The sequence below is a fragment of the Camellia sinensis genome, chromosome 7, assembly GCF_055761805.1.
Source record: "Camellia sinensis isolate YWXY chromosome 7, ASM5576180v1, whole genome shotgun sequence".
Lineage (NCBI taxonomy): Eukaryota > Viridiplantae > Streptophyta > Magnoliopsida > Ericales > Theaceae > Camellia > Camellia sinensis.
This window is the reverse complement of record NC_138967.1, coordinates 91,000,079-91,011,126: the sequence shown is the minus strand read 5'-3', so window position 1 is coordinate 91,011,126 and position 11,048 is coordinate 91,000,079. Positions and strand designations below refer to the sequence as shown.

Genomic DNA, 11,048 nt, shown 5'->3' with positions numbered 1-11,048 from the left:
CCTTGTGAGAAGATTTAATTGCCAGCAAACAGTAAGAATATGAAGGTAATTAAATCTTCTCAATAATGATTTAAGTGGTAGCACTAGCACAATGTTAACTCTTCATTGCGGTTTGTTATTCTAATCTGTTCCAGAAAGTTACCCCAATTTAGAGTTGTTGATTTTGATATGTTTCATCCATTACCTCCATTTTGTAGAATATTTTATTCATATTATATCGTATAGGTAACTTTTTATCCATATATTGGGTTTTAATTATATGACTCTAGCCTGCTAGACCATTTGAAATACAATTTTCAGAAGGAAAACAAATTGAGGATTATATTGGAAGTACACAAAATAGCATAAAAGTGGTGTACCACCTTGAGTCACAATCAAAAGATTTACAATGGTGGTACGAGTTTGTGACGAGTTACTGCAGACTGTATTTACTGAGAGTAATTGGAAAGTGTCAAAGTAGTTTTGTTGGCAATGAGGTGCTTTTCACAGAGGTGGTAGAAGGAACTCTACACGATTGGGTGATGAAAAACCCTCTCATTGATTCTGAGTTTCCTGAAAGGTTGAGTAAGCCTTTTATTGGCATCTTGGGGTAAGTGCATGCCTATGTCGTATTTGCTATTTATCAAAGTAATTCATTCATTTGTTTTGTCTTTTCATTCAAATTTTTTTGGTCATTTACTCTGTAGGGATATGTTTAATGGCATCATATACTTCAGATGTATTGAGACAACCACATGGAGAAATTTGTGCAAACAATGTCTACTTGATTTATGAAAATGCCAAGTTGGGCAAAACTACAAATCCTAAGTGGTACGAGAAGACATTTGGGGATGACATTGACAAGTTCTGTGGCATGGTTAAATCTCTCTTCAAGTCCAAAGGGTCAATGTCATTTAGACTTGAAGAGAGATTTAACCATGCCACAGAACTTGTCAATGTCATCCCCAAATTTCTTCTCGTACCACTCACGATTTACAACTTTACCCAACTTGGCATTTCCATAAACCAAGTAGACATTGTCTGCACAAATTTCTCCATGTGGTTGTCTCAATACATCTGAAGTATAAGATGGCATTAAGCATATCCTTACAGAGTAAATGACCAAAAAAATTTGAATGAAAAGACAAAAAAACAAATGAATGAATTACTTGGATAAATAGCAAATATGACATAGACATGCATTTACCCCAATATGCCAATAAATGGCTTACTCAACCTTTTAGGATACTCAGAATCAATGAGAGAGTTTTTCATCACTCTCTTTATCCTGCTAGTGCTACCACTTTTAATCTATTACAGAGAGTGACCCCACTTTACAGTTGCTGATTTTGATTCAAGATGGTTGTTGATCCAAATTTCATCCATTACCTCCATTTTGTAGAATATTTTGCCTTCCTATTCTTACTGTACTTATAGTTTGCTGGCTTTGTCAATGGTCTGGATTTAGGAGATTTAAGTGGTAGCACTAGCAGGATGTTAACTCTTTATTGTGGTTTGTTATTCTAATCTGTTACAGAGAGTGACCCCACTTTACTGCATAAAATATGGCTGTTCATTACGGCTGTTCATTACCTCCATTTTGTAAAATATTTTATACATTTATCGTTAGGTAACTTTTTATCCATATATTTTGTTTTAATTATATGACTCTAGCCTGCTAGAGCATTTGAAATACAATTTTCAAAAGGAAAACAAATTGAAGATTCAAACATGTATACTGGTTACATTGGAAGTACACAAAATAGCATAAAAGTGGTGTACCACCTTGAGTCACAATCAAAAGATTTACAATGGTAGTACGAGTTTGTGACGAGTTACTGCAGACTGTATTTACTGAGAGTAATTGGAAAGTGTCAAAGTAGTTTTGTTGACAATGAGGTGCTTTTCACAGAGGTGGTAGAAGGAACTCTACACGATTGGGTGATGAAAAACCCTCTCATTGATTCTGAGTTTCCTGAAAGGTTGAGTAAGCCTTTTATTGGCATATTGGGTTAAGTGCATGTCTATGTCATATTTGCTATTTATCAAAGTAATTCATTCATTTGTTTTTTTATCTTTTCATTCAAATGTTTTTGGTCATTTACTCTGTAGGGATATATTTAGGCCTAGTTTGAAAAGACTAAATAAGTGCACTTTTTGACTTTTTATGAAATATGAGTTGGGTTTGAAGTGATGTGTTAGAGAGGTAATGTAACATAAATAAGATGATGTGACTTAAATAAGATAGTGACTTTTTGACTTTTTGTCTTTTTTTAATCATGTCAAACTTGGCCTTAATGGCATCATATACTCCAGATGTATTGAGACAACCACATGGAGAAATTTGTGCAAACAATGTCTACTTGATTTATGGAAATGCCAAGTTGGACAAAACTGTAAATCCTAAGTGGTACGAGAAGACATTTGGGGATGACATTGACAAGTTCTGTGAAACTGTAGAGTTCATTCTACCACCTCTGTGAAAAGCACCTTATTGCCAACAAAACTACTTTGACACTTTCCAATTACTCTCAGTAAATACAGGCTGCAGTGACTCGTCGCAAACTCGTACCACCATCGTAAATCTTTTGATTGTGACTTAAGGTGATACACCACTTTTATGCTATTTTGTGTACTTCCAATGTAACCAGTATACATGTTTGAATCCTCAATTTGTTTTCTTTCTGAAAATTGTATTTCAAATGCTCTAGCAGGCTAGAGTCATATAATTAAAACAAAATATATGGATAAAAAGTTACCTATACGATAATATGGATAAAATATTCTAAAAAATAGAGGTAATGGATGAAACATACTATGGTATCTGGATCAACAACCATCTTGAATCAAAATCAGCAACTGTAAAATGGGGTCACTCTCTGTAACAGATTAGAATAACAAACCACAATAAATAGTTAACATCCTGCTAGTGCTACCACTTAATCTCCTAAATCCAGACCATTGACAAAGCCAGCAAACTATAAGTACAGTAAGAATATGAAGACAATTAGATCTTCTCAATAACGCATACAATGACAGAAAAAATTAAAAGGTTCTGATTCAATAGACCGGCAAAGGATCTAGCAGTTTTATTGCAAAAATAACAACCACGTCAGTTCCCCACATCACCAGCAATACATGTAACAGATGTGAACTCATAAAACTAAACTAACAAGTAACAAATTACTCTACTAAACAATAATTGTACCACCAAAGTATAGACTAATGAATCTTATGAAAATGTTAGCGTCTTAAATTGTAATATCCCTACGGTTATCATCAGTTTTTCAGACTTGAGTGCACATACGAAGATGAATGCAGTTGCATGAGCTTAACTTAGAGAATCAAAGGTAAAAGAATCAATATATAGGAAAGAAACCTGATGCATGATTACAAGGCTAAGAAGGTCAACTTAACATTCTGCGCTGATGTTTCAAGCTAAGATAGTCCAAGTGATCATAGTCTTTATTTCAAGGTCAATTAGAAAAAATGGACACAAGGTCTGGAATTTAGTATTATAATTTAAAATAGTTAAAAGAAAAATATAAATCTCTCTTTCTTAGGTCCACATAGACACAAGTACATACCATATGTATTGATCGTATAGGGAGGGGGGGGTGTGGGGGAGGAGGGGAACTATTAGATCACCACTAGTCCCAAAAACTTGAGATGTTAAGAAATGAGCTCAATAAATACATCAAGCTCAAAAGCTTAAGTTGTCTTGAAATGAGCTCAACAATGTATATCAAGCTCTTCAATAGGGACAAGTGACTTTTAGAATGCTGTCATATCAGCATCCATAGAGGAACAAAGCCCCATATGGCTCCCATTCATCTTAGCACCCTTATCTTCATCATAAATCTTGGAACCCTCTATTTCCAAGCCCCTTAGATTGGATAAGCTTGGATGCTACCCGGCAAAAGTAAAAGGTTCCAATCCTATTGAACAAAAAGATGTCAAACCTAAGGTAGAAAACAACAACATTATTCAAAAAGTGATGTAAATGAAAAGATCAAAACCAGTTCGTTTATGTAAAACTCTTTGCCAAAGTAAACCTCAATAGAACACATACACACACAACAAATACAAGTATTTCAAATTGAAAATCAACCCATAAAAGAAGAGGAATGCAAAGGGCAAGTCATATAATATCTATTAAAAAAGGAATATCTCCACAAAATAAGATAAAAGGGGGCAAGTCATATAATATCTGACTACATACAACATTCTATTCCCTCTCCACTTGCTATTGCAAAGAACCAATTGCAACATTCTATTCCCTCTCCACTTGCTATTGCAAAGAACCAATTGCAACATGATGCCAAGCTCAGTTGATGAAAAACCATAAGAAAACAAAAGAAATAAAATTCAAACCAATGGCTCAAATTTTCCATTGGCTTTCTTCCCCCGAACTTTCTCAACAACCTTTTTTGTCTCAATATTCAAATTTTATAGTAGATGATGTACTATTATATATCATGTGAGATTATATTGTATCCCATTCTAGTAGATGTACTATTATAGTAGATGTACCATTAATTAAAAAATATGATTGTTAATAATATTTGCCCTTAATTAAAAAATAACAAAATAAAAAGATGCATTTTATAATCCAAATTTTAAAAATAAAATAGCATGTATCATCCATCTATTAATGTTATATAAGATTTGGAGTAATTAGAGTTTGATGGAATAAAAAAAAAATTCTTCCAACTTAACTTGAAATAATACTCAGATGGATAAATATTTTCAAAATTTTCAATAATTAATTCTTTATTATAATTTTATCCCTAATATTGATTGGACCTAACTAATAATCCAAGTTGTTTTGTTAATTATTGTAACAATCATATTTAAATAATCATATGTATATATTTTTTCTCATTAAAAGAAAATGGAAGGAAGGGTGAACAATGCATGGAAACCCTCCTTAGATGTGATCATAGAAGCCCCCACCAGCAAGAAGCCAAACAAGAGGGACGAGCCCACAAGCACAGGAGATCCGCATGCCCTCCCTCAAGTACTCAACAACGTATTACAACAATATTTTTGTGGCTATAAACAGTTACCTATTGTTACAAAATAGTTTGTCACAATATGTCCTAATTTAATTTTTATTGCAACAAATTTATTGTGATGAAACTAATTCATAGCAGTATTTAACTCCCACTGGCTTTAAAACTTCCGACCATGGAATTTGTGACGAACTATAAGGACAAAATAATTTTCATCACAATAAATTTACTTATTGAGAAAAATTAGTTTCGTAACAATAACCAAATTTTGTTTAGTGCAAAAACAAAGGTTATAAAAGCTTTAGACTAATCAACTGAGTGATAATCAAAATTACTACATTGAATTCTATCTACCTATACAATTTCTTAGCTGCTAAGTTCGATCAAGTAGAAGATCAAATGGCATTTACATGAAGTATCTCAACAAATGGCTACAATGTCGGTGGTAGTATTTGTGATTGTATTTGTGTCAAGTGGGTGAGTGATCCCATAATTCTATTCAATGAATTTAATTAAAATTTGATTACTAACTTTGTACACACATTAGATAAGTTAGTATTTAAAACAGCAAATTTGCTGATTACTTCAAGCTAATTAATTACTTTTTTGGCTGATGCATCAAATGTTGATAAAGCAAACAGGTTCATTAATACCTAGGCCGGCAAGTTTGGCAGGCTTTTCACTCCACCACGAAGGCGATAACCTAAATGACCACAATTAGCATAATAATCAACGTTATACACGTCAAAGAAACTATAATTTAATCCGTGAAACCAATAAATTACCTCTTAACAATGAATCAAGCAATTAACTAAAAATTCCAATTGAAATAGCTAGGACCATACCAGTCATGAAGTTGAATGATGAAAGAAAATTCAAAACTAGCCTTTGGACAAGCATAAGTGTGTCAGTTTATTAACAAAAAAATAGTGAATTTTACGTATTCGGTGATATGAAAACAGTTTCTTATCGGATTCTTATAATTTTTAATTTCAAAATAAGTGTCAGTTTCTTAAAACAATTATTGTTGTTATACTCTCTCTTTCTTATTACTATGAAGTAGGTGTCCTGCTTCTTTTGTATTTGTACAGATTTTTAGTATTTACTATTTACAAAACCAATAATATAACAAAGAAGCATAAGTGTAATTTTTTTTTTTTATGTATTGACGTTTACTTTGTTGGGCATATTTGTTGGGTTGAGAAGGCTTCAAATGCCTGTGGCACTAAGCAAAGGAGTGGGAAGCCCTAATGCAATCAAATGGGAAGTATGTCAAGATAAGCACCACGAAACCACAATGTAGCCTTTTGTATGACACATTATTAAATTAGCTCAGATAACTTCAAAGGAAAAAGGTGATAGCTTTTGACATTTGCCGTCTAAATGGAAGAACCAAGAAACAAGGACATGAAAGACAGAAATGGTGGTTTTTAATGCTCCATTGTTGTCTTCTTAGTTCTCTGGTTTTCTTTTTCTTTTTTTTTTTAATTTTGTAGAGGTGAGACGAGGCGAGGCGAGGTGAACATAACCACTCTCTTGCTACTTGCTAGTTACACGTTTCATTGTTGTGCAATTCTATAACTACATAGGAGGAATTGCATGCGAACCGGAAAGAGAAATACAGATATATACCATCAAGGAGAACGACCGGTTGCTTCTTTCCTAGACCAATCTTTTTTCTCTTTTGATACTCAGACTTCCTCTTTGATATTCTCTCTTCAGTCAGCCCTGGAGACAGGGACTCGCAGTAAAAGATACAAAAACAAAAAAAAAACACACCCACAAAAGGTGGGGTAGGGTTTCCTTCCGCTAAATTCTCGCCCAAAGAGAGGGATAGGGTTTTCCTTCAATTACAACGGAAAAAGGCTTCCACTCATCAAGTTCACCTTTGGGGGGCCTTTCACATGACCCATTTTTATAATATTATCATTCATTCTTTTGGCCCATTTTGATAATCTGATTTATTTATTCTTTTGATATTTATATGTAAATTATTCACAGACAAAATTTATTTAGTTCGATAATTTTAATCATATTTAATTACTTATTGTTTTTTTTTCTCTAAATAAATGATGAAAATACATAGGTATAATCACCAAATATATCTGATTTTTTTTAATTAATAGTCATACAAGAAATTGGAAGTTGAATGATTCATATCATTGAAATAGACCCCAATGACTTGACTAGATAGTCCAAATCGTTTATGAGAATTGGATACAAATCCTTCCCATCATAATACACACGTTATGTGTGTACCCTTAACATTATAATATATAACATAAAGCTTACAATTAAATTAGTGCAGACATGTCATATATATTAAAAATGCCCACAAGAGTCAGCTATGCTATTATTCAAATTCTTTTAAATATTTAACGTATGTGATTTTTTTCAACCACAAATTATGTGCTCTCAGCCTTCTAGTTATGTATAAAATACTATAGCTTGGAAATTATTTAGCAAACTCACAACCATTTTTGAAATTGCAAGTTAGATCCTCAATGGCTCAAGTTAAAATAGCTTTGTCAAAATTATTTTTTGGCTTACTACAATGCACAAAACTTATTTTTTTGGTTATACCATTCTAATAGGGACTTGCCATTTTGGCACAACCAAATGCCAAATTCAAATTTTGGTTGTAAATTGTTCTAAAATTGTGTTCAAATTTGGGTTCTAAATTGTTCGAAAATTTTGTACAATCTATAACAATTTAAATTTGGAAATTAAATTTGGAAAGCTGAGAAGGATCTTTATTGAGTTTTTGTAATTTTATAAATTTTACTGTGGTTTGAAAATTTATGGTAGAGTTTTGATTTGTAGAAGTTGTGAAACTAACAGTTGAAGGTTCAAAAAAACAGCTAATTTTGGTTACAAAACTGATTTGACTTTGCCATTTTTTGGCATCGCAAATGACACACCATTAGAGTCGTGCATTTGTGAAGCCACGCTTTGGCAAGGCAAATAGAAAAACCATTGGAGTTGCTCTTAGAATCCAAGTTTATTCTCAGCTGTGCTAGAAGTGAGGAAAAAAATCCGTGGACTTGTAAAATTATTCTATACACTTTCTAATTTATTTTTATTTTTTTGAAACTGATATTTCAAATTGTTTTTTTAGATTAAGGTGAAACGATTTAGATGTGGTTTGGTAACTTTTACATTTTATTATTTTTATTTTACAAAAAATATTAAGTATGTTTATGTTTATTTTAGGTAAAAATGAAAACAAAAAACAAATTTGACGTAAATGTTTTAAAAAACTTATTTTGGAAAAAAGTGAAAGAATTGGTCTGTTTAGACGGTTGAAGATGATGGCCAGATGTGGTTGTTTGCCTTCGAAGGTGGCGGCCGAAAGTAAGTGCCACTGGTGGGATGTGGTTAGTGGTGGCCAAAAGTGATTGCCAATAATGAGAGGTCATGGTCGTAAGTGGTTGACGATCGGAACTAATGGCCACTCAGTCATCTAAAGTGCTAGTTAAAGCTTGTTTCTAAAAAGAAGTGGTGACCGAAGGTGGTTATCACAAGTGGGAGGTGATTGGTGACCAAGGGAAGTGGTGGCCGAAAGTGGTTGGCGGAAGTGGTGGAAATAATTAGTGGGTGATGATTGAAAAGGGTGGAAGAAAGAGGAAGAAATGGGGGGCAAAAAATAAATTGTGAAACCAGTTTTTTTGTGTTTAGAAAATTTTTGTAAACAAAAACATAAACCAAACAAAATTTTATTTACAATTTCAAAAATTTTGAACGGAAGAAAGAAAGAAAATCTAAATGGTGTTGGATCACAACTGTGTTTGTTGGCAAGAGCATTTGCACTGAAAACATATTGACATGCATCCCTATCTAACTTGGATAAAAAATTTTGAACACGTGATGTTATTTATCGTTAAATTTATTTTATCATTTCATCATAATTGTCATGTATGATTGAAATATTTTAGAGCAAATTACACTGTTAGTTCTTGAATTTTGTCCATCATGTCATTTTAGTCCCTACACTTTCAATTGGCTTGATTTTAACCCTTGATTTTTTATTTTGTGTCAATCTAGTTCAATTGATAATACTGATTGTGATTTTTGTCAAAAAATGATTACTAAGTTAGTTGAGCTTAATTTACTGAGTTAGATAAATTTAAAATTTTACTTTTAAAAACATGACACATATTCTTATGTGCACATTTTTCATAAAAAAACCAATAACAATTATAATCAATTGGACCAAATTGAGACAATATCATAAATTCAGAGCCAAAATCGAGCCAATTGAAATTATAAGGATCAAAATAACATGAGTGTCAAAGACTACTGGTGTAATTTGTCCAATATTTTATCTCAAGTCTTCATCTTCTATAGGGGTGTAAGTGGTTTGGTTTGGTCTGGTCAGAATTATGAAAAAATTTAACACCAAACTGAATCTTTCAGTTTTGGTGGTTGAAGAATCGAAATAAACCACATATTACAATTCAATTTTGTTGGTTTTGTCAATTTGGTGTAGAAGAAGGATTCACATGAAATTTTAAAATATTTCATAAAAACTTGTAAAATTCCACATTGGGAATAAATGAAAAAAAATAGTGAAAATGTCTCCCTCTTAGTTTTTATTACAAAAATTGAATTATATTAATCACTTAAAATATAAAAGTTTTTAAATATAATACTTCAATTGATTCTGTTTACATTAGTGTAAAAAATTTCAAAATCAAAACAGGCCACACAATATGAAAAATAGACATAAAACTAAAATTTTGATCAATTTTGAGCGATCGTTTCGGTTTCATTGATTTTTCTTACACCCCTAATCTTTCAGTTTATATTAATGTAAAAATTTTCAAAATCGAAATAGAATACCAGTATAAAAAAATGCATCGAAAACTTAAATTTCGGTTGATCTTGAGTGGTCAGTTCGGTTTCATCGATTTTTTTCACACCCCTAATCTTTCATGTGACATGGTAAGTTCTACTATTTTTTTAATATGATTTTTTTTACACATGTACGTGACTTTTATAGTATTAACACAAGAGGTCAAATAAAGCCGTTGATAAATAATAGCTCTCTCATTTTATTTCCCCTTTTTATAGTATAGGATTTATTATATTTATAAAATAATAAAACTTACCATACCATATGAGAAAGCAAATTGTTATTCATACAAAATTTATCACTAAAATGACGCGGCAATGACATTTTTGCAATAAAACGTCATTTAAATGGGGAATTTATTTTAAAATATAAGTCCCAATATAGAAACAGTAAGGTCCCAATTTATTTAAATGAAGAAACAGATTTGAAACAGTAGAAAATCCAAAAAATTCAGAATCAAACCCAATTTATACAATTTTTTTTGCCAAGTTCACAAATTTCAGAATAAATTTGACAAACCCAAATTCGGTTTCTCTTTTCTTTTTTTTTTTAATCATTTATCACCAAATCAGTTGATCCAAATGGAGTGTAAAAATCAGATGGCTATTATCACAATAAACCAAACCAAAATCAGATGGATGTTCTTTGAAGATCAAAATAAATATCAAAATAAAATAAATGGATGAACAAAAATAGTTGGATGAACAAAAATTAAACCAAAAATCAAAATAAATAATTACGAAAAATCGGAGAGCACAGACCTGAGTTGTTTGAAGATCTGGAGATGCTTGAGTTCTTTGAAGATCCGGTTTGAAGCCATCGCGAGACCTGAGGTTGAAAAATCGCGATCACCTCCACATCAACAACCAGAAAAATAAACAAAAAATCAAAGCATATATATATATATATATACATGATGTGTATATAGACGGAGAGCGAGAGAGAGAGAGACAGATCGGAGAGTAAAGAAATCGAAGAGTATAGAGATCGGTGAAGAGAGGGAAGACAGTGCGAGAGTGAGAGCGAGAGCGAGAGTGAGAGAGAGAGAGATCAGTTTGAGGAGAGGGAAGATAGTGCGAGAGAGAGAGAGAGATCGGTTTGAGATCGGTTTGAGGAGAATGAGAGGCAAGACAGAGTGACTGGGAGAGGGAAGACGGTGTGATGAGAGTGAGAGGAGAGGGTTGGATGATTCTCAACCA

At 32.3% G+C, this 11,048-nt stretch overlaps 1 long non-coding RNA gene across 1 annotated transcript; it reads right to left on the bottom strand.

Annotated features, from left to right (window-relative positions):
* Positions 1-701: 701 nt before the first annotated feature.
* On the bottom strand, positions 702-11,048 carry LOC145795196 (uncharacterized). Its single transcript, XR_014335652.1, has 2 exons — positions 10,611-11,048; positions 702-5,697 (listed from the first exon to the last, which is right to left on the bottom strand). It is a non-coding gene; the product is annotated as an uncharacterized LOC145795196 (long non-coding RNA).